The sequence below is a fragment of the Monodon monoceros genome, unplaced genomic scaffold, assembly GCF_005190385.1.
Source record: "Monodon monoceros isolate NGI ecotype Baffin Bay Population unplaced genomic scaffold, NGI_Narwhal_1 Super_Scaffold_13, whole genome shotgun sequence".
In the NCBI taxonomy this organism is placed as follows: Eukaryota; Metazoa; Chordata; class Mammalia; order Artiodactyla; family Monodontidae; genus Monodon; species Monodon monoceros.
Genome location: NW_021703769.1, coordinates 16,958,640 through 16,983,468, shown reverse-complemented (window position 1 = coordinate 16,983,468; position 24,829 = coordinate 16,958,640). Strand labels below are relative to the sequence as shown.

Genomic DNA, 24,829 nt, shown 5'->3' with positions numbered 1-24,829 from the left:
TATATCAGAGGAGGACATATAAAAAGTACAGTATATTCAAGTAAGTGAAGAAGACCTTGAAAAAATTTGAGAACCAACTGAAAGATGGAATGGAGGGTAAGTAATACTTGCTAAGCACTTAAGGGGTACCAGTGTGATGCTTACTGTCTTATGTATATATTGTTCAATTTAATCTTCAGAATGACCCTGGGAGAAGGAGAGTTTTCATTTTATTTAAAGACTGAGTGACTCGCCCTGGACCACTCAGACAGAGAGGCATGAGACCCAGATTTTCTTCAACCTCCAAGTTTATGCTATTTTTACTATTTGCAGAAAACATGACTATTATTTTCAAACACTGGAAAAGCCTATCTCCTAGAAAGGAAGTGAGCCTCTTTGGAGTTGCTCTGACCGACTAAATGGTTGTTTCTAGTTCTTCACCCCTCCCTGGCTCCATGCCCTTGACCTTTGGCCTTGCAGTCCCTCCCAACAGAGGCAGAGAGCATGTCCCCGTCCCCGTCCCATGACTTTGGGCTCCACTTGCTTTGATCAACAGGAGACTAACAGAATGAGGCTTGAAACGTGCTTGCCTAGCCGGGCTTGCCCTCTTGCACTATTGCCACCTTCCATGAGAAGAATGTGCCCCAAGTGGCTGCTGTCGCCTTCAGCTTGGGATCAAGGACAGACACATGTGGGAGAGGACTAAACTCAGTGGATAGTAAAGAACCAAGCCAAGCCACCCACACAGCTGAAAGCACAGCCACATAGCTAAGGAGCCCGACCTGGCTCAGCAGATCCACCACGGGGGCTCAGACCCAGAAATGTGAGAATAAACACACACTGCTGTTGGCCACTGAGTTTCCTCTCGGTTTGTTAGGCACATTACTGCGGCAATAGCTCACTGATGAAGGTCACCAGAGAGACCAGGCTTATGAAAGAAACCACAGGGAGGCACATTTCAGTTCAAAGGACCTTTTAACAAGTCAAATGGATGCAAAAAGGGGATGGACTGCCTGGGAGACAAAGTGAGTTCCTCATCACCGCAGGTGGCTAAACAGAGCCTGGACAAACTGAGGAGCCTTCTAAGGAAATTTCACAATCAACTGGGAGGGCTAAACTCTGTGACTTAGAGTCTTATGATTCTATGAAATAAACTGCATCATAAAACACAGTAGTGCTTCCCTGGTGGCGCAGTGGTTGGGAATCCGCCTGCCAATGCAGGGGACACGGGTTAGATCCCTGGCCCGGGAAGATGCCACACGCCGTGGAGCAACTAAGCCCGCATGCCACAACCACTGAAGCCCGTGCGCCTAGAGCCCGTGCTCCACAACAAGAGAAGCCACCGCAATGAGAAGCCTGCGCCCGGCAACGAAGAGCAGCCCCCGCTCGCCGCCGCTAGAGAAAGCCCGCGCGCAGCAACAAAGACCCAACACGGCCAAAAATAAAAACAAATAAATAAATAAACTTATATATTAAAAAAAACACAGTGGATAAACTCAAGTGATTCTGCAATGAATATTCCCACCTAGAAAACCACTGCTGTTTTGAAATCTTATTTTAGCCACTAAAATCTTCAGTTGGAATGAAACCTTAGGACCACTTATCCCCAACCAAGATGAGCCACTTCAGTAGCTATAAGTAGCCTCATTCTCTCACCCTAATTCCCAAAAGACTAAGCGCTGCAGATAATAAATGCTGGGCAATCCGTATCTTGTCGGGGCTCTAGAGGGTACTGGTCACTCGTAGCCTGTCTCCTCTGGGCTCAGAACAAATTTAAAAATAGACACAGGAGAGAGAGAGAGAGTTCAAAATCTCCGCTTTATTGTTCACAAAGCTGGATCAGAGGAAGGAACTTGGACTTGAGGCCAAATTAGGCTTCCTGCATTTTCTTCCCTGAACCAGCATGCAAAAGCAGCTGCATGATCAAGGACTCCTTCCTTCCAACTCAACCCAGATCCCTAGGGCTCATCCCAAAAATGAGCCAACAAGAAGCAAGGTGATAAAGACAGAAACTTGAACCAACGGCTAACAGACTTTCAACATCCCACCAATCAGAAAACTCACCCACTCCCTGGGGTAGGAGCCGCTGTAAGTGGAGCGAAAGTGGTATCTTCCCCATGTTTCCAAGAGAGTTAAGTTTCCTAGTTTAGAGCCAGGCAGTAACACAGGGTACATGGAGAGCTGTCCCTTGTCAGATGTTGTCTCTAATCATCACCAACTCCCAATTGAGGCAGCAAGGAAGGAACCACTGCAGGGGGGAAACTGAGGCACAGAGGGAGGTTGGCATCCATGCCCATGTCTGTTTGTTGACCTACATCCCACAGGGTTCCAGAAGGTTCCCCTGGGACAGATGAGTGATGACCCACAAGACCCACAAGCCTCTGGCCACAGAGGGAGGGTGGGGCACAGCTACTGGTAGGGAAGACAGCCTGAGAAACAAGTGGTGTCTGGCTCTCTCCACTCAGAATCCTGGGATGCCCCATGGACATTTAAGCTCCTATCCTCCTGCCAGTTCACACCAGGGCTCTTAGCGTCCACAGCAGCGAGAGTTGGGAAGGTTTCCCGTCCACCAGCTCAGGTTCCCCCTCTTTGCATCCTAGCTCCAGTGGCGAAGCAGGCTCACTGAGGATATGGAGCCATGTAACATCCATCCACTCCAGCAAGTCTAGGGATTCTCTCCATCTGCTGCCTCCATGATTGTTAATAAAGGATGCTGCCATTTCCCTGAAGGCAGAGCTGGTGGAAGTGCTTGGCCCTCCACCAAGTCTTCATGTAGCAGAAATTGCTGGTTGATTAGCAAACCTGTCCTCTTTGTTCTGGGCACATAGCTGGATTATATTCCCCAGCTTCCTTTCAGAGTTTGGGGAGGACATGCAACTAGGTTCCAGCCAATGGGGCCTGAGTGCAAAATCTACCACTTCTAGGCTTGGTGCTTAGAAGCAGACAACCTCCACCCTCCCTCCCCCAACTCCCACTGCTCCATTCTCTTTTATCTCATCCTTCAAAGGATGATTCTTGGACCAGGAGTCTCAGCATCCCCTGGGAGCTGGTAAGGAATGAAGATTCTCAGGCCCCAGCCCAGGCCTATTGCATCTGAATTAGCATTTTATCAGGATCACGAGGTGCCTTGTATGCACATTAAGGTTCCAGAATCACTGCTGCATTCTTTTTCCCATCCACCAGCTGAAAGTACAGGATTCCAAGAGCCTAAGTGACAGCAAAGCCACAATTAAAGGAGCCTAGTTCCCTGAATGACCATGACCATGACCATGACCATGAGGAAGGCCACCCACAATTAGGAACATTCAATTTGGACTTTAAGTAAGTAAGCAAGGAATAAACTATTACTGGGTCATTATGCCGTTGAACATTTGACGTTTATTTCTGCAACTAGCATTATCCTTATTATCTTGGCATCCCTGTAGAGCCCCTACTTCCTATAAGTCCCTTTATTTAAGGAGATAACATGAGAAACGATAACAGTTACTAAGCAAGGCTGCAGGATGTTCCAAATAGGGACATCATTAAGAGCAGTGTCCTTGGGTAAAAAGAAGCAGAAAGAAAGAAGAGAATGAAAATAATGGACTCCAAAAATAAATCCTTGAGAAGGAAAGAAACATCCTGGACCTTCATTAAGATACTTTGTGTCTCGGGGGGCCAGAGTTGGGTTGGGTTAGGGTAACAAATCATGTTCCCCATCACCACCACCGTGACCCCCTAATGGCGATCTGTGTGACCTGATATGCATCCTCTGGCCTGTAAACCAGACAGAAAGGTATGTGTTTGGGTGCAAGTCTCAGGGAGATAAACAAGAAAACTGAAAAAAATATATAATAAAGAAAACGATGACTGCCCATCCCACCCCACCCCACCTAGACTACCCGCAAAGGAGGAAAAGGTCAGGCCAGGTGGGAAGAGCAGGAGAAGTCCTGCTCAGGAATGTCCTGGTGAGGCTGGGGGAATGCGCAGTGCTGCCCTGGAGTCCAAGTGACAGAGTGTGAGAGAGGAACCTCTGGGGATGTGGCGGGGTTCGGGAGGTCAGCGGCATCGGTATCTCGCCCGCCCCGCAAGAGGGGAGGGGTACTGTGACACTGTGACACCCACAGCAGCAGCCACGGTGAGGGTCTCCTGCGCCACGCAGGCAGTGAGCTTCCATGAGGAGTCCAGAGAGGGGCAACACGGGCAAATGATCTTATTTATACTCATGCGCTCACAACATGCCCAAGGATTCTTATGAGTGACTGGGGAGAGCCTTAGGAGGGCAGAAAGAGGCCCGGCAGCCAAGCAGGTGGAGGCTTGGGGACACGAGATTTAAACCCCGGATTAGTGTCCAATTACTGCTATAACTAAAACACCAAAACTCGGTGGATTAATACAACACAAACTTATTCTCTTATGGTTCTGGTGGTCAGAAGTCTAAAATCAGGGTGTTACAAGGGCTGCTTTCCTTTTGGAGCCTTCAGGAGATAAACTGTTTCCTTGCTTTCAGTGTCTGCCTGCATTCCCTGGTTCATGGTTCCTTCCTCCATCTTCGAAGGGCATCACTCCAACCTGTAGTTCCACAGACACATCTTTTTCCAACTTTGATTCTTCGGCCTCCTTCTTATAAGGACCCTGTACATCGGGTCCGCCCAGACAACCCAGGACCATCTCCCCAGGGCAAGATCCTTCATTCAATCACAACTTTTGTCATGTAAGGTAACATATGCACCTTTCCAGATATTTGTGTTAATACAACCACACACACGCTCCCAAGCTACCGACCGAATCAGAAGCCAGCAGCTATACACTGTCTAAACTGCACGTGCCCTAGGGAATCTGAGTGTTCCTACGTGAGCGTAGAAGGTTCCTTGCGGTATCAGAACCCATCACGAATGTCTTCGGAGGGGAGTATGGTATAAAAAGCAAATGGTAGGGTCGAATCATTTGGCGCCCAATCTGGACAGAAAAAAGTAAGTTTTGGGGACAGGGCAGGCAAGATCCACCTTTAAGCAGTGGAAACTCATCAGGGCAGCTGGCCAATGTAACCCTCGTGTCACCCGTGGCTCATCAGGTACCACCCCCCGTGGGCGGCTGTTCTCAGGCCACCCTCCAAGCTCAGTAGACTGATGACCTGGAGTAGAAACATGCCACTCAATATCTGAACTCCCTTCCTATGTCTGCGGGAACCCCTCAAATTTTTAAGCAGAGCCCATTTCCTCTATGGAAATGAAAAAGATGTCCTCTTTTCCAGCCTCCTCTGTAGCTAAGACTCAGGCAGAGGATCTGAGTTCCACCAAACAGGCACACCCAACCCCAAGTTCTGAACCAGACACTAGTGATGAGATGAACCAGAGCTCAGTGAAGCAGAGACTGTGAAGAGGGGGCTGCAGCCATGCAAGAAGGTGCTTCCGAGTTGCAGAGGCCGCAATCAGTGGACCATGCAGCAAATCCAGCCTCGCTGGAGTGCAGCACAGCCGTGAGTACACACAGAGGCAGTGGTGACGAACTCAGCCGGGGGCGGGGGGGGGGGGGGGGGGGGGGGGGTGGGGTCAGGACATCTTCCAGGAATGGACTAAGCTGAGCTGGAATTTGAAGAATGAATAGAAGTGAAACATCACCCATCATTGAGCATATTACGAACCCTGACAATGGAACCTGACCAGCTTTAAACTCCAGCTCCAAGCAACACTCCCTCTGTATTTTCAGAAGTCCCCAAGGCACCCCAATTAATGACACCAGTCCCCTTGTCCTCGTGGCACTTCCAGGTGCAGATCCCTCATGTGCCTTTGTCATCATTTGTGATGTCTCCACGAATGGGTGGGTCCTTGTTACTGTCTCTCTGCCCTGGGACAGACTCAGGGGACACACAATAGAACTGCTTTGGCTCGAGAGTCCACAAGGTTCAAGAGGCAGCTCTTTCTGCAAACTCACATGGCTTTTTTCCCCTCCTCCATCAGGGTCTATGCTCACTCAGCACCTCTGCCCCCTACAGGTCAGCTCTTAATTCCACTTGCCGTCATCCTTCATGATGGAGTTCCTCCTCCATCCGTGGCCCTGCAGTCACTCCCTGCAACAGGCTCCCTCCAGTACTCTCATATCCTAACTGCACAGGGCTCAATTTCTTTTCTCTCCTGATATCCCTTTCCCAGGAATACTGTCAGCCCCATCAGGTTAGTGTAGATCAGCCGATGTAAAGAGATACTGGTGGTACAGAGCTGAACTCCACACATTAGAATATGAGAGCCTCTCCTCTTTCCCAGTCGGGATACCTTCCATGGAAGCGGGCCTGGTGGTAATTTGGGAGGGCATTTCAAGTAGAGCAAACAGCATGTGCAAAGGCACAGAGGCAGGAAACCATAGCATCCAGCAAGGCAAGCATAGTATCTCAGGGAAGGGTGGGATCCCGCCATCTACAGACCTCATGCGCATCTAGTCTACCTTACAGAGGTCTGGCCACATCCTCCAGAAAGGAAGCCAGATCTCTGAATTGAGCACAGGCCTGCCGTTTTAGAGACTGTTCGGGACTGAACGCCCTCATATATCAGCAGCTCAGTGGGGCCCTCTTTGATCAACAGGTAGGCTTAATTAATATCATCCCAGGGCTGTCAGTTTCCTGGAGATCAAAAATGAGCCTGTCATTATGCCAAGATCAGCCAGAAACAAGAAAGAGAAAGACTGTAAGTACATTTTCTTCCCTTCTTCTTCTTCTTTCCCACCCCCCCCCCCCGACCAAAACAAATGCAATGGCGTGATCAGGAACATAAAACAGCATTAGTTTCCTCATAGTTATTATACATAGTACCAAAAACTGTGGAATTAAACCAGGAAGTACTCTCTGGCTGGCCATAAATTTTGCATTTTTCCCCCCTTCGTGCATAATAATGCCTTGATAAGAGCCCCATTACTGATGTGTCTGCAACACAGATCCCCTTTTTGGAGGCAAAACGCTTCTCCTTAGCAGATGGTGGCTATCGTGTTTACACATGAGCACCTCAGGATTGCATTCCTCACGTCAGCAGTAAAAAGAAAACCCTAATTGAGTTTTTAATGGCTTTGCACATTGTTCATTAAGATTACATGAGTGTGCTCGCAACTGGCAGCTGAGGGCCCGGAGCTCTGAGAGCTCAGAGCTGTCCCTGCAGACCGGTGGCCCTGCCAGCTCCCAGCGCCAGCACCTACGTGAAGGGAGCGGATGGCGGCAGGGACCCAAATGCTGCCCGCAGCCAAGGCAGCTGTGGTGGCATGTAACAAGTCCTGGATTTATAGTCAAGAAAACTGGGTTTCAGTCCCACTTCTGTCGTTTCTTAGTTGCCTCACTTTGAACAAGTCAATAAACCTCCCTGGGCCTCAACGTCCTCATCTATAAAACGGGATAATGAAAGCTACACGTCCAAGTTTTGTGGTTGATCTGTTTTCAGTGTATGTTACGTATAATACTGGACTTGACTCAATAAATGTTCATTTCATAACAAATGGTCAGCAGCAGGTGATAATGGGTCCAATGCAATTTATAACATGTTTGACGTCAATAATGTTTACTGAGAACTTAGTACATGCCAGGCATTGGTCTAAGCATCTTTCCACATCCCAGTGAGACGGTGTCATGCTATCCCTGTTTTAAAGCAAGGAACAGTGAGGAAGAGAGAGGTAAAGTCTTTTTGCCCAAAGCTACAGGGGTAGAAAGTCATAAACACACCAATTACGCTTGTTCAATAATCAGAGACTTTAGGGTCTATAAACGTCCTCTCCGATTTAGTAGCTAATAGCAACATGTGCCTATTTAAATTTAAATTAATTAAATTAAAAATTAATTTCCTCAGGCACACTAGCCATAGTCCAAGGACTCAGTAGACACCATATTGTACAGTGACGACAGAGAAAATTTCCATCATCCTAGACAGTTCTACTGAGTAATGCTGGTCTAGAAACTGTACATTATTCATCAAAGCATAACAAACTATAGCCAGGTGAGACATAAGAGCTTCACTGCTCTAACCAACTCACTTTAGAAATCCCAGTAAGGGGAAGGGACTTGCCCAAAGTCACAAAACACAATGAAGATTCAGGGTCAGGTTTACCTGACTCCTGTTTCAGTTTGCAGCATGGACAATCCGGCCCACTGTGCCTGAACTTATGGTCACAGCAGTGGTTCCTCAAAGAGCTATTTAAGAGGGGAAAGAAAACTCATGTTACCTCCAGGAGGTAGACAGTTCTTAAGCATTCCAAATGCCCGATGCCTTTTAGGGGTACTCTGCACACACAGGGCACTCACAGTCTCAGTTCTGAAATGCAATTTAACAACTATTTGTTGAGCCCCTCGTCCTGGTGTGTGGGGATGATGCAGGACACAAGGAAGCCCTAGAGTTACCTGGTCTGGATTGGAATCCCAGCTACTCCTCTTTTGCCCGGATGACCTCAGATAGATCTCCTAAACTCTGTGAACCTCAGTTTCCTTTTCTGGCAAAACGGCCACAAAAATACATCTTATACTGTGGTCATGAAGATTAAATGAAATAGTTTATAACGTATCTAGATAATGATTGCTGCACTGTAGGTCCTCAAAAACTAGCTCCTTTCCGTCCTTCCCATTCCCCAAAGTTTTCAATGTAGTGGGGAGACCCCGACAGACTGAAGAAGAAAATGGCAAAGACTACTGAGAAACAGAATAAAATCTGCTGCCCCATTCCCACACGTCGCAACTGATCGGTCATCAGATTCTGGGGATGCTTCCTCCTTGTGTTTCTCCTTTCGTCTTCTTCCTCTCCACTCCCACAGCCGCTGGCCTAGCTCACATCCATCACATCTGTGTCATGGACTTTCTGCCTGTTTCATGGACGTCTGCAACAACTTCCCAATCAGTCTAGTCCTTAATTCTTTCACCGATGCAACAGCAAGTAGTACCATCTTCCTGAGATGCAAAACCAACCATGATGTGTCCTCAACTTCCTAGAAAGCCCTCCTTTATAGGAAAGGAGGACTCCCTGTTTCCTATAAAGTCCAGAGTCTTTCATGGGGATGTTTGGAGGCCTCTGTATCCTGCCTCTATCTCCTGCCTTGTATATGAATACTCTCCCCCTACACAGCCCTCATCCACTCTATGGTAAGTATAATAACAGCTTCCCAAAGATGTCCATGTTCTAATCTCCCAGAACCTGTGAATATGCTACCTTATGTGGCAAAGTGGAATTAAGGCTGCAGACGGAAGTACCATTGCTAATCAGATGACCTTGCAATGGAAGGATTATTCTGGATGAGAGAGGCAGAGGAGGCAGAATCAGACAGGGATTTGATGATGCTATGCTGCTGGCTTTGAGGACAGAAGAACAAGCCATGGACCAAGAAATGCAAGTGTCCTCCAGAAACTAGAAAAGGCAAGAAAAGATTCTCCCCTAGAGCCTCCAGAAAGGCACACAGCCCTGTGGACACCTTGATTGTATACCAGTGAAACCCATTTAGGACTTCCGACCTCCAGAAATTGCTGTTACAGCAGTAATAGGAAACTAACACACACTCCAGACTTCCCTGCTTCTGCGTTTTCGCTCAGGTGATGCTGTTCCTGAAATCCACACTGCCTGGCCCAGCCATGGTCCTTCACTAAATTACTTAAATGCAATTCTCTCTGTGGCTTTCACTAATGCCTAGAGAACAGTTATTCCTGCATTGCTGACCCTATACATACCTCTGTTATAGCTCTCCTGCACATGGCCTAATTTAAAAGTCCAGAATGAAGAAGTTTAGCTGTCTGATCACAATAAAAGGGCAGGGGGCGCAAAAATGTCAAAAGATACAATGCATCATAAAGTAAGAGAATATATGTAGAAGAGAAACAGAGTTCTACCAGTAATATCATGAAAACTAATAATCATTAAGTCAATCATAAACATAACAATTTACCAATAGCCAGGGTAACAAACATATCATTCGACATTATTCATACTATCAATGAAAGCCTTCTAATTATCATGTGTCAAAAAAAAGGAAAGAAATGTGCTTCCTTTCTAATATACCAGAAAATGGGGGGAGGGATTAATTACAGCTTAATGGATACATAGTATCTATTTAGAACAAAGAAAATACATCCCGAAGCTTCAAAGGCACCGAACACCTGTGAACATTTTTGTCAGAGTCAGTTTGTGTGAACAAGTAATAACTATTTCTGTAATCGTTCATTCAGACCAATAAGTTGAGGTTTAAGCATTTCATATGCAAATGTGTTAAGACAATTCTCCAACAAACAGCTATCTGATAATCCATGTAGGCGTGGATAATGCAGTTGAAAAATGGAATTGAACTCAGGTGGTTGGATCTGAAGGTGCTGCCGGAAGGGGGCTCTCAACGTGGACCCTTCCCCCAAAGACCAGGTACCTGGGGCTCTGCATTCCTTCCCCATCACTGAGAAAAAGATGAAAGGCGAAGAAAAGAGGGAGAGAGAAAAGAAAAGGGAGGCAGGGAGGGAGAGGGGGGGAAATAAGGAAAGGGGGAGAAATCAGGGGAGCAGACAGGAAGGAAGAGGAGGAGAGGAGGCGCAGAGGAAGAAGGAAGGGGAAAGGGCAGTGGTGACACCAGGGAAATGGAGTTCAGGCGAGGAAAAGAAGGCTGAGCAGAGAGGGAGGAGAGAGGAGGACCATGATGGAGACAAAGCAGAATAAAACCCAAATCTGAACCCTTTAACACCTTCCCCTCCCCTTCGCTCCCCAAACCAAAACCCAAACAAAAGCGTTCACACTCTTGGACCTTCTAATAGGGTTCTCCGCATGCGCAACTACATAACTCGCCTCCCCCAACATCTCAGTGCAGTGTCTCAACATCCCAGGAGGAAAAATAAGCATTACTGTAGGAGAAGCAATGGAACCCAACACAGGACGGAATGAGAACTCAGCCACACAAACGGTGAAATCTAAGGGTTTGTCTGAGTTGCTCTTTGACATGGGAAATCGCAGAACTCTATGGCACGGTCAAGACAGAACTGACGGGCAGACAATGTCACTCTCCCTTCAGACTCCGACCCCTTCCTGTGCATCCATCTTAGACACATGGTGCCTCTGTGAGCGAGCAATTCTCTCTCCATTTCTTCACCTGGAGAACAGGTGTGCAGCTAGAGCTTCTGAAGTTCCCTCCAGCTGGAGAAGTCTACGGTTCCAAGGAGTTAAAGTCACATGACTAAGCGAGTGGAGAGTAAGGAGCCAGGACTGGCTTGGATTTTCTAACTAGACTCCTATGGAAAGGGGTGAAGGAGGAGAGACCCTTTTCCCTGGATCTGGTTCCTGGAGAAACAGTCATTTTTATCTTCCCACAAGAATTCCTTTCCCATATTAGTCACATCTGCTCATTAATAACAACAACAGCAAACACATACTATCACATTTTACTTCTATTCATTCATTTAATTCTAATATCAACCTTCTCTTACAAATGAGAAAATTGAGGCACACAGAGGTTAGGTAACCTTCCCAAGGCCACACAGCTAGCAGCAGAGCCAAGATTCAAACCCAGGAAATTCTAATCATCATTTAGCTCTTAGGCTCCACACCACAAGTGGGCGTGTTGTATTTGCTAGCAAGGGGTCGTCACACATTCCCTGGGATTGGCTGGCCTTGCTCTGGGGAGCTGGAGCAGGTAGAAAGAAGGGCAATGAGTGGGAGGAAAGAACAAAACTGAAATCAGTTGTCAAGCTGCTGTCATATTAAGAGTAAAGAGAGGGCTTCCCTGGTGGCACAGTGGTTAAGAATCAGCCTGCCGATGCAGGGGACACGGGTTTGAGCCCTGGTCTGGGAAGATCCCACATGCCGCGGAACAACTAAGTCTGTGCGCCACAACTACTGAGCCTGCGCTCTAGAGCCCGCAAGCCACAACTACTGAAGCCCGTGTGCCTAGCGTCCGTGCTCCGCACCAAGAGAAGCCACCGCAACGAGAAGCCCACGCACCGCAATGAAGAGCAGCCCCCACTCTCCGCAACTAGAGAAAGCCCGCGTGCAGCAATGAAGACCCAATGCAGCCAAAAATAAATAAATAAAATATATAAATTTATTTTTTTAAAAAAAAGGAGTAAATAGAACAACAGGGCTGCCGGAAACATTGTCAGACCCCAAATTGTTCTTGACATTCATTGGGCTGAGTCCTTTGCTTCTGCAGCTCTAAATCTCTAAACTGAAATGACATGGAACTAAAATATATATACTTTTTAAATCTCCAAACTCTTCACACATCCGTTGGCATGATAATATTTTGATTAGTTACATTTATGCTCCAATTACACTCAGAGAATGTTCAACAGTGTTCTATATAGAGCATGTTTGCCATGCTCTATGGAATATACTAGGTTATTACTTCGTATACGTGCAATGGGAAAAGCCACAAATGGAAAAGAGGGAAAAAATGCAAAATGAAGAAATGACTAAGCCTGTTAAAATAGTGCCGTCTTGCCTTCACATTACTAAATTGGGTCATTGCTATTATCTCCCAAGTTTTAAAATACCAAGGCTTGAAGAGACGTAAAGTGTTAAAGTCTACTTGGCCTCACCTGACGCTTTTATCTCCCAACATCTGGGTGTGATTCTGAAAGCAACCTCATCACGTCCCCACAGAGTGGCAAGGTCAACACGGGAAGGTTTGTGTTTTTGTGCTTTTTTCTGGGGAGAGGGCCCATCTATTTCTCAAAGAGGTCCATGACCCTATCGATAATAAACAAATAAATACATACATAAATTAGGTTAAGAGGTACCCTGAGCTTTGCAAAATGCCTGCCCTGGAGACGCTAGGATGGACTTACTGTGAGGGCTGGCTAGATGCCCTCACATCATTTTGTCCTTCATCAGCAGACCAGATGGTGGTTGGTTGAGGTGAGGGCATTACACTGTCTAATGCTGATATCAGATGGGCTCTCTGCCCTGTAGAGATGTGCTACAGGTTGTCTGCACCCTGATTCCACAGCAGCCTCCCCTCAAATCCTCAGCCACCAGGGCTCACCTTCTCCATTTGTTTCCCCTGCCACTGCATCCCTGCGTCAGCTAGCACCTCCATGCCTTGGTTTCCTCCGCGCATGAAGGCTAACCCCTTCACCAGCTTCCTCCCCCAAACCCCCCCTGAACCAAGCGTTTTATAAATTGAGTGAAATCTGTTCTAACATCAAATATTACCTGCAGACTTGCCATGTGTCTGACACTCTAGAGAAACAGCAGTCAGCAGGACTGTTTTTGCCCCCGCAGAGATGATGCCAGGTAAAAGGCAGTTGTGAGGATGCGGGGAGTCCCGTGATACCTCGTGTACACGGAGAGAGATCTAGCCCGGACTTGATCTGGGGGAGGAGGTGTACAAAGAAAGAAAACAACAACTTGCTGGAGCAAATAAACCCCACGCTGAGGCCTATGGTAATATAGGTGTCAGCCAGGTGAAGAGGGTGCAGAAAGCATGTTCCCAGCAGATGAATTAAGACTCTTTCAAAGTCAAGAAACAAGACAGTCTCTAAACTGTGGTGGGACTAGAAGGAATTGTAAGTACAGAACAAGTACCCTACAAACCACCTCTCTAACCTCCCAGCCTCACTGTGTAGATGAGGAACTTGACATTCAGAGAGGTGCAGTGACTTGTCCAAAGTCACACAGCCAGAAGGCAGCAGTGCCAGGATTCACACTTAGGTGTGTCTGGCTCCAAAGTCAGTGCTATTTTTCTCTAAAACAGTGGCTCCCCAAGTGAAGCATGCATCAGAGCCACTTGGAAAGCTTGTTGAGAGATGGCTGGGTCCCACCCCCAGTAGGTTTGGGGTGGGGCCTGAGAATTCTAACAAGTTTCTAAGTGAAGCTGATGCAGCAGATCCACGGGCCACACTTTGAGAACCACCAGCCTAGCTGGTCTCTATTTGCCAGCCCTGATGAGCCAGGGGTCCATAAACTTGGGCAGGTGGACCAGCGGTGCTGCCCCGTCTCTCCATCCAGGGCTGGCAAGTATGCTAGCCTGCTGGAGGAGGCTCCCTCCTACCCTGGGCCACACCCTGTGTACCTCTCTTAGGGACAGCAGGGCTCTGGCCACTCACCATCAAAGGTGAAGTCTCTCTCTACGGCCCAACCTCAGCGAGGCCTCTCTGCTGACGTGAGCAGTCCCCCTTCAATCATTGGTAATCACCAAGAATATCATTAGATACTTATTTACTCCCCCAAATGTACTAGGGTCTGCACAGAAAATAGCACCATAATTATTCCTCCTCTCTTACCAGCCTCTAAGGAGCTGCAAGAATTTGACAGCTGTTATCCAATTAATCCTGACAGCTTTTGTTTTTAAAATGTAAAGGTATTTCTTTCATCTAAGATGGGAAATGCTATTTCCTTTTTTGAGGTGAGAATGAGGGCAAAGAGAGGCCAAATGAAATGGCCAATGTCACTAGGGTCATTTCTTGCCCCCTCTCTCCTGAGAGGTGAGGGGATTAATGTAGGAGAAGAACATGGACTCTGGATTCAGACTGCCAGATCAAATCCCAGCTCTGTCAACTACAGTCTGTGTGACCTTGGGCAAGTTACCGAAACTCTCTGTGCCATAGTGTCCTCATCTGTAAAGTGAAAATGATGACAGTAATAGGAGTACCTGCCTCAAAGGTTTGTTATGAGAACTAAATGTGTTTATATAGGTTAAGTCCTTAGAATACTGGCTGGTACATCGTAAGATCTATGTAATGTTAGCTATCATGGTCACTGGCGGCGGCAGCATCCCTGAGCCCTCCTGTGGATCTCTGACTACAACAGAGAGTGAGATAGTTGGTCCTACCAACCAGCAGGATCAGGTAGGTCCCAGTCTCACTTCCCATGCATGCAATGTCCCCAGGAGGCACCAGGAAGCCACGGCTCTCCCCAGTTTACCCCAAGGAACATTTTTCTGTCAGTGGTTCTCCAAATGTGGTCCCCAACCTGGCTGCATCAGCATCGCCTGGGAACTTGACAAAAAAAACAAACAAACAAACAAATTCCTTTCCTACTGCATCAGAAATTCTGGGGTGTGACCCAGTTACCTGTGCTTTCACAAGCACCCCAGGTGATGCGGATACATGCTCAAGTTTGAGAACCACTTTTTTGTGCAAACAGACTCCCAGGGACTCAGCCTAATTGGGTGGGCCATGCTAACCCAGGGTATCAGGCCAGCTCCTGTCCACTGCATGGTCCCTGCATTTCCCACGAAGGCACAGGTCTCCTGGGGTCACAACACTGTAACACAGGGCCAGAGCCTGGGCTCTTGACCATCGCCCTACACCGCCCCGCATGAAACTGCCTTCCCAACTCCCACTTCCAGGAAGGCCTCCGAGCATCACTCCTGTGGGCCAGCCTGGGAGGGGGCTTTCATTGCCATGGGAGGCAACCACAGTTGGCTCTGCACGTCTGAGGGCAGGAAGAGGATACCTGGAGGGAAATGCCGACTCACAGAAATAGACACAGAGGGTCTCCCAGTCCTACCTGTGTCCTTGAAGCCGCCAGGATGTCCCCTTGGCTATCGACTGGAGCTTTGAAATCAGGTCCCTGAAGCACCTGACATTCTTCACGGCCTTCACCCCAAACTGCTCCCTCCTCCCCTCTCACCCTTCACTTCTCCACCTGTTTCCAATCCCGTCAACTGCAAATCTGATTTCCCACTTCCAACTTACATCTCCCCTAATATCCAGCCCCAGTCTCCTTCCCTTGTCTCACTTTTTCTACCAAAATCCACTTTGGACTTTAGACTCCTTGACCACGAGGCAAAGGCCTCCCTACCCCTTGGTTATCCTCCCTCTTGCTGCTTTCTCCCCCATCCAGTCCAGGGGAGTCTACACTCCTCGCCACCAAAGACCCCGTCAGCTCCACCCAGACACAGACGGAAAGACAGAGCAGGACAAGATGAAGTGCAGAAGCCCTAGGGCTGAAAGCCGCCAGGCAGGCGACGAGCTCTGTTACTTTTCTGTGGCAGCTGTAACCAAGGACCACACACCGAGTGGCTGAAACAGTAGAAATGCTTGATCTCACAGTCCTGAAAGCTAGGAGTCTGAGGTCAAGGTGTCAGCAGGGTTGGCTCCTTCTGAGGGCTGTGTGGGATCATCTGTTCTCGCTCCCTTCTTCTGGTGGGCTGCCGGCAATCTCTGGCATTCCCTGGCTTGGAGAAGCATCACCCCGATCTCTGCCCTCAAATTCACGTGGCATTCTCCCCACGTGTTTGTCTTCCAATTTCCCTTTTTCCTAAAGACGCCAGCCGCGCTGAAGTCTGGGCCCACCGACCTCCAGTATGACCTCATCTTAACTAATTATATCGGCAATAACCCGATTTCCCAATAAGGTCACATTCTGAGGTACGGGGGGCTAGAACTTCAATGTATGAATTGGAGGGAGGTAAATTTCAACCCATAACAAGCTTCCTAGATCCCTACGATGCTCACCACCCAAAGAGGTGCCTAGACATCACATAGGAGAATTCCTGTAGAGATGCCCAAACACCAAATTTGGAGATGTGGTGTAGTATTCATTGCTTTTCATTTTAAAGTGAAACCCAGGGGGAAAAAAAAAAACCAGAAAAGTAGAATGTAGGGGAGAAAATCGCCCACCACAGAAAGACAACAACACAAACATCTTGCCGTATTTCCTAGCAGCCACATTTCCTGGCATGGATTAGTGCTTTCTGCTGAGTTGTGGCATTTAACTGGGCTTGTGACTGTGGTTTGTAAGACCTTGCCGAAGAAGAGGCTTAATGAGGGATTACAGTTTATAGTGGACGGATCTGCACTGAAGCAACATCCAGATGCCATTGGAAAAGGCACAAACATCCCTTCCACAGGGCTGCCAGTTCACTGATGTCACCAGCTTGTTCTATGACAAATGTATACTGAGCACCTGTTATGTGCTGGGCACTGTTGTAGGCCCTGGGAATACAGCTGTGAACAAGGCAGCCAAAGTACTTCACAGAGACAGTTTGCTGAGATGGAAATTCTCCTCTAGAGCTTTGGGACAAGTTGAATAGGGCTTCTGTCGATGCCCCAAAGGATGCTCACCAGCCTTTTTATCCCATGATTTCTTTGTTTTGAGTTCTTGATTTCTGGTTCATCTTTTGATGCTCTGAAGTATCTGTTCAGGGATTATTTCCCCAGGAAGGCTCTCTGAATAGCATATTTTCTGAGCCCATGCATTTCTGATACTGTATCATTTGTATAGCATAGATCATGAGGCTGAGACTAAACTTCTTGAGTCTCAACCCATTCGCTTCTAAACACCACAGACCCAGGCCTCCCACACTTTGCTAACAGAACAAAGAGAGCAAGCTGATCTCTCATCTGTCAGATCCTCTTCTTGTATACACACCTGGGAAGCAGGTACACAGGCACATCTCACACCCTAAATCCTAAGATACAGAAGATTCTTTCATTCTGTGGGTTTATACTTGGGAGCACAGCATGGTGATCCAGATGCAGGAGGAAGACTGCCTGCAGTCAAATCCCAGCTCTGCCATTTCCTGAAGTGTACTGTTGGACAAATTACTTAGACTCTCCATGCTTTTGTTTCCCAATCTGCAAAATGGGTATAATAAAAATCCCAGCCTCCTAAAATCACAATGAGGATTAACTGAGCTAATATACGTAATGGCTCAGAAAAGAGGCTGACAAACTTTTCTCATAAAGGGCCAGATAATCAGTATTTTAGGCTTTGCAGGCCATACGATCTTTGCCACAAATACTCAACTGTACTGTGGGAGCGTGACAGCAGCCATAAAGAATAGATAAGCAAATAAATGAGGCAGGGTACCAATAAAACTTCACAAAAACAAGCAGCAGAGGCAGCCCACGGGCTGCAGTTTGTGGACCCCTGACTTAGAAGAGTATCCAGCAAATACTAAGCTCTCGATAGACGTTAGATATTATTCTTATTAATTACGATTCGATTCAGAAGGATGGCGTTTGGATCATCTCCTATGCTTACTGTCTGGTTCTCTGACACTATGAACAGATGGTGTACATGAAAAACCACCATGCACAGAAGTTTTCCTCCCAGCCCACCTATAGCACTCTCTACTTGCGAAAACTACACCTTCCAAGATACAATGTGCTGTCACAATTTCCCTGCTAATTTTTGCCTTGTTGTATTTGTGAGTTTCAGCCTCCAGCAAGATGTAAAAAGAAAGGGTGGGAGGAAAACAATACAACTTGGACTGCTTCAGAAAGTCGTGTTCATGCTCTAAAGGATGTCTGTCCCATTTCAGGTGGGTACAGACCTCAGACTTCTACTAGAGGGAACAGGGAAGAATTAAAGCCACGTCTCATTTTTGTTGGAGGGGTGGCTGATTTAACATTTATCTTGACCATTTCAATTAGCCTCAGAGTTGAGGGACATTTCTCCCAGATTCTGTCCAAGGATTACCTGTCTTAGTGGCTAAGATCTCTGCCTTGGCTATCCTCATGGGGATTTTTATGGGAAGTTGCAAGAGGATGGATTCCCAAAGAATCGTAAGGTTTATTTCCCTGGCCTCTGAGCAACCAGAGTAGAGGTGTTGGGTCCTGTGATCTCAAGGTGCCCTCTGTCTCACTCCAAACATGTGGCTCCAATTCTTCATCCACTTCTCAGGATTTTCTGAGCTTTTCCTTCACCATCTACACCAAGTAAGCTATACCCTGCTTTTTGCATCTTGATCAAAAATGATCTATTAGGACCCCAGAGCCAAAATCACAGACAACAGAGTTGGGCCAAGACTGGTTCTTTCCTACCAGATATATGAGTTTCCTAGGGCTGTCGTAACAAATTACCATAAACTTCGTGGTTTCAGATGACAGAAATTTATTCTCTGGCAGTTCTGGAGGGCAGAAGTCTGAAGTCGAGGTGTGTCAGCAGGGCTGGGTTCTCTCCTAAGGGTCTAGGGGAGAATCTTTCCTTGCCCCGTCTAGCTTCTGGGTGTCTGCCTCCATCCTCCTGCGGCTCTCTCCTCTTGTGTCTCTGTGTTCCAAATCTCCCTCAGTCTTTCTCTTGCAAAAACACCTATCACTGGATGTAGGTCCTAAATCCAGGAGGAGCTCACCTTGAGATCCTTAACTTGATTACATCTGCAAAGACCTTTGTTTTCCAAATCAGGTCACATTCACTGGTTCTGGGAGTTAGAACTTGGACATAATGGGTCATTATTCAACCCCTTACAACTACACTGAGTGACCCCCTTGCAGTTCACCTGCCCACAGGCTGAGACCCAACTTCTATACCAACAAAACAGAGAGTGGGAGGAGAAGACCTACTTGGCACAGTTCCAGGCACAGGAAAAGCGTGAACTACACATCTGTTGAATCTGCATCAGGCACCCACCCCCTGGCCACAGAATGGCCTCCTCCCAGGACTGGTTAGAACTTGGAGACTGACCTATTTCATGCAGAGCCAACACACGGCGCTAAGCCCAGTTCACCTTCAGGATTGCACACGACTGCCTCAAAAACATTTTGCAGTTCTAACCCATGACTGATGAAACAGACGGTGTCTGCAGCCCCTCATCTGTTAAACATGCAGGGTGGATGGGATGATTTCCAGATTCCTTCCAGTTCTCACAGCCTATGGTTTCAGGATTTCTATAAAAGTTTAGGCATTAAGATTCATGACAAGGAAGCAACTCAACTGAAATACGGTCCCCCACCCATAAGGCGAAAATCAGACTTGACAGCAGTTTCTCGGTGCTGCTGCCTGTTTTTGCTCAGGACGTGGCCCATCCTGTCTCATATCTTCCCGTCCTCCAGTAACAAGGCTTGAATCATGGCTCCACCACTTTCTATCTAACTTAGGACAAGTACCTCATTTTTTTAATGTTTTTAAAATTTCAGTAAATTAAAATGTCAGAAAATAGAGAAACCTACAAAGAATAAAATACGGGTCTCCCCCACTTTTCGAAAGTTTGCTTCATGCCACTTTGCTTTTACGAAAGACCTACGTAAGTAGGTCTTTCGTAAAAGCCAACGGAAAGAAATCCAAAGAGGATCTTCACTCTTGCAAAAAAAGGCGAAAAGCGAAAATAAGGTTCAGCGTTTGTTTTGCGGGGAGTGTTAGAGAGGCAGAACACACCCTGAGCAGCCGGAAAGGCACCTCCAACTCCTTCCCTGGGAACTATATGCAGTATCTCAGCATCAGGCAGCCATAGCTTTGAACTGTGTCTGTGAGCATCTGTGCTTTATCTCCATTTATTTTGCGTATCTATTAGCAAGATGTGTCCTAAGGAAACTTGCTTCTTTGCTTTACACCATTTTGACTTACCAAAGGTCTCATAGGAACGCTCTACTTCGGGGTAGTGGGGAAACCTGTAATAAACGTCCATTGTTCCACTACCCAAGATAACCACTGTTAGCATCCTGACATATCTGCTTGCCTTTTTATTTTTAAAGAAAGATCACTTCATTGCTACTATGAAAATGATACATAATTCACTTTGAAGAATTCGAGAAATGCCAAAAAATACAAAGATCCATGTTAAAAAAAAAATCCCAAGTCTCACCACCCAGAAATAGCTATCATTAACATATGGCCAACATCACTGTAAATATCGTATGATATATGCAGAGACAAAAGGATGGATCTCGAACGGGTGGATAAGCAGAAGAATGCGGAGGAATAAATACTATCAAGTATGGGATAAAATATCATGTACTATTTAAAAATTTTTTACTTGTATCTAACAGAAGAAAAAGGTAATTAAAACAAAATGGAAGGAAATCTAGACCGTCAAATGTTTCTTCACCATGAGATATTTGCCAAAAGATCCCTTTGAAGGTAGGAATACAGATTGCGAAGAAAACGTTAAGAGTCTGGAGTGATTATGTTGTTTTTTAACTATTTATTGTAATTTTAGACACCATTTAATGACTCCATGCTGTGAAAGACTGCATTAGTACGCACACACTTCCTCTCAAATTCCCTCTCCCTATCTCTGGATTTCTCAGCTTTAATTGTTGGTGGCTGCCTGGGTTTATAACCTTCACAGCCTAATCTATAACTGTAATTGCACTGTTAGTTCTATATTTAAATAGAGTCACTAGCCATCATCAAACCTTATACCATGAGTTTGGCATTCATGAATCTTTTATTTTTATTCACTCTTAATTAGCTGGATTTTGTGACTCAGTGTTTTTTCAAGATCTCATGGAAGTTATATTTATTCTGAGTACATGTATTCTTGAGGATGACTGTTTGTTAGATTTATAGCCCACGATATTCTTGGGCTATGCTTTCTTTCCATTAAATCTATTAGACATTCCACTGTCTCCCCAAACCCAATGTTGCTGTAGAATAGCTGGAGGCCAGCCAGATATTTTTTTTCTTCTCCTTGTGAAGGATATTCTAGTGTCTGGAAAACTGGGTGATTTCTCTCTTCATCCTAAGATTTAATCGCTTAACTAGGATATGTCTTAGCATTCAGCATTTTGTACCAAATGTTCCCAGAACACATCCTTTTTATTATTTTTTTATATGTGGTAAAATATCTAAAATAAAATTGCTGTTTTAATGATTTTTAATCATACAGTTCAGTGGCATCAATTACATCCACAATATTTTGCAACCATCACCACTACCCGTTTCTAAAACTTTTTCATCATCCTAAAGAGAAATTCTGTGACCACTAAGCAATAACCTCCTGCCCCAACCTGGTAACCTCTAATCTACTTTCTGTGTCTATGAATTTGCCTATTCTAGACAGACATAGCTATATAGAGGTATATGTGACAGATAGATAGACAGACTGATTTTATACGTGGAATCTTATCATCAAAAAAGAAAAGAACAGACAATAGTGTTGGGGAGATGAGGAGAAATGGGAACCCTCATACATTGTTGCTGGGAAGGTAAAACGATGCCATTGCTTGCAACACAATGTCTTTTGAACCACAAATTTAATTATGTATTCACTTCAGGAAATTTCTTCTATTTAGAGGCAGAATAGCAAAATTCTGCTCTTTTGAATCACAGTTCTGCTCTATAGACTAACCCTGTGACCTTGGGTAAGTCACTTAACTGTCTTAATCTCCTCACCTAAAAATCAGGAATACTAAAAATGACTGATCTCATACTCCTGTTGTGAAAAATTAGTCAACACACGTAAACCTCTAAAAAGAAAAAGTGGGGCTTCCCCGGTGGCGCAGTGGTTGAGAGTCCGCCTGCCGATGCAGGGGACGCGGGTTCGTGCCCCGGTCCAGGAAGATCCCACATGTGGCGGAGCGGCTGGGCCCGTGAGCCATGGCCACTGGGCCTGCGCGTCCGGAGCCTGTGCTCCGCAACGGGAGAGGCCACAACAGTGAGAGGCCCGCGAACTCAAAAAAAAAAAAAAAAAAAAAAGGTGTCTCATGTATAGTCAATTCAAAAAGGATTTGTTCTTATTATGTTAAATTAAGCTATATTATGCTATGTATTTGAATAAACCACGTTTATATAAATACATATATCTATATCTATCTTTGAATAAACCTTCTTTTCCCTTTAGCTATCTTTAATCTTCCCCTGACGACTTTCATCACTCTTTCATCTGCATTCATGTGCCTGTCAAGACGTTCCTTCATACTTTATTCCAGCAGTGTAATTCTATTTTGCCTCTGTTGTGCTTCATTTTTTGCTGTTCCTAATTTATCTATGGGCTCTTTAATCCTACAAAAGCTATTTTGGGGCCTCAACTCGTTTCCTTTTGTCCCTATTAATCTCATTCTGTGAATTTATCACCTCCTCCTTGAACTCTTCCCTTACTATGAATATCACTCTACAGAGTAAAACAACTGTGAATAATTCAGTTCTGCTCCTCAATTTATACTTCTATCTAGGTTGGAAGTACTGCTCTTGCATGCTGTAGCCTCCCGCTTGTTTGTGGTTGCTTGTTTTGTTTTGTCTTGTTTTGCAGTATGCTCTAATGTTGCCTCGCCATTTCCTTCCTTCTTGCTCTGCTTGGGTGGCTCTGTCCTGACATTTTATTTTCTGTGATATACAGCATAAGTGACACCTGACTCCCTTCCCACCAAAGCAGGGAACATTTTGTTTTCCCCTTGAAGCTGAAGCTTGAAAAGTGAGTATTCTTTGTTCTGCCAAATTTCTGTAACCTAATGGAACAGTGACAGGAAGGCGAGAGCTCAGCTAGAGTGATATTTAGGCATGGTTAGAATACTGGAGATCTATTCCTTCTTCCTAGAGTCTGTGAAATAGCCTTATAATCAGATTCACTCCATCCATTTGCAGGCACTGACTCTTCCTATGAGGGGATAGACTCTATTTTTGTATTGTTTCTCCAGTCCAGCATGTAGTCCTGAAGCCTTTGCTACCATCAGAAAAGGTTAATCATCGCCATAACCCTTCTCCTTTCATTCCTCTCTACCCTCACCCCTGGCCCAGGGCCCTTTTCTTAGTCCTTAGTCAGACAAAGGAAAGGATAACAGTTACTCATTCAATTTGTTTTCTTCCAGTTGTTTGGGTATTAGTGAATAATTTCAGGCTATGCTTTCTGTGGATGGGGAAAGAGAAGTCCAGCTATATCCCTCTACATCCCAACAGTATTTTCTGCTTCTTTCCTTATTTACCAGTTTGAAGAGTTTACTGCATTTAATTATTCCCTTTACCTTGTTTAGACGTTGTGGTGAATTTTATCTGTTTTTATTTGCTTGTATTTTTGTTTGCTCAATTCAATACGTATTGGGTAAAAGGAATTCTGTAATGCAATTTCCGTCAGTGATCTTAACCTAAACATCTGAGTCACCATTTCCATATGTAAGTTGAGATAATAATAATTACCATACTGAACTCACGGATTTTTTTAGGAGTACTAAATTAGATAATATATGTAAATTGCTTGCAAGTTTTCAATTTTTATATGAAAGTAAGTTTTCAATAATGTATTTGTGAATGAATGAGCTGTTATTACTCTATGGAAATGAACTTAGTTATCTAATTTCACAGGATTATAAAATGCTAGCACTTAAAGGAATCCTAGAAATCATGTAGCCCATCCCATTTATTTTATATGTAAGGAAACAAATGCCTTGCCATCATCTTTAGTACCACGTTTCATCAAGAGGTAGGCAACCCAAGAATTCTATGATCTGTAATCTGACAGAAACCATGTCATTCACAAGAATTCTTCTTGAGAATAACCTTTATGTTTGAGGAAAATATTTTTTATTTATTTCTTAGAAGCAAATGCCCATCATTCACAAGCCCCCTTGTCTTACCTAATACCATGCTGGATGTAGGTATGCAAGCTTGTGGATAGAAGCTGGAAACAAAGCTTAATTGCTTTCCATAATTAAGGGGAGAAAAAATATAATGGAATAAAGAAAAGAAATAGAGCAAACTAGGCCAAATGCTGAGGAAGAACAAAAGAAGAGTTAAATAAAATCGGTGGAGATGAGAGTCAGCACTGAAAAATAAAAGTTTGATATTAATCTTCAGTTGTTTGCTCTGAAGTGTTTACTTTCTCCTTCTCACAGAAGGAATATTTAGTGAAGCCTACCTACTCAATGATGTTGTTTTTGTAGTAGGTTCTTTGAAAGGAGCACCCATGAATGCATTTAGATCTGAGTAAAGAACAAGCAGAACAAATTCATTTACAGAAACTAAAAATGTGGGACCCACTGAATAATATATGTTGGTCAGTTGTGCCTCCCTGGGTTCAAACATACCCAGGGCAGGGGACGGGGTGGGATAGAGGGCCAGCCTGGAGGGGTTTAGGGCTTGCCAGGTGACTAAGTGGAGAGATGAGTTTTAACCTGAACCTAAAGAGACTGCCAGCATCTACGGAGGAAGCAAAGCCCAAACCACGATGGAAACCAGAGACTGGTTTCCGGCAAAAGGAAGCAGGGAGCAAATTAAGTCTGTACCATTTGTTTCAGCCCAACAAGGAAGAATTTTTCCACCAGTCCCAAACCTAGAAGCTGTTG

The 24,829-nt window shown here is 45.5% G+C and overlaps 1 protein-coding gene across 2 annotated transcripts in view; it reads right to left on the bottom strand.

Annotated features, from left to right (window-relative positions):
- PTPRT (protein tyrosine phosphatase receptor type T) overlaps positions 1-24,829 on the bottom strand; it is a 1,065,023-nt gene that overhangs the window by 678,180 nt on the left and 362,014 nt on the right. The gene's annotated exons all lie outside the window — the stretch shown is intronic.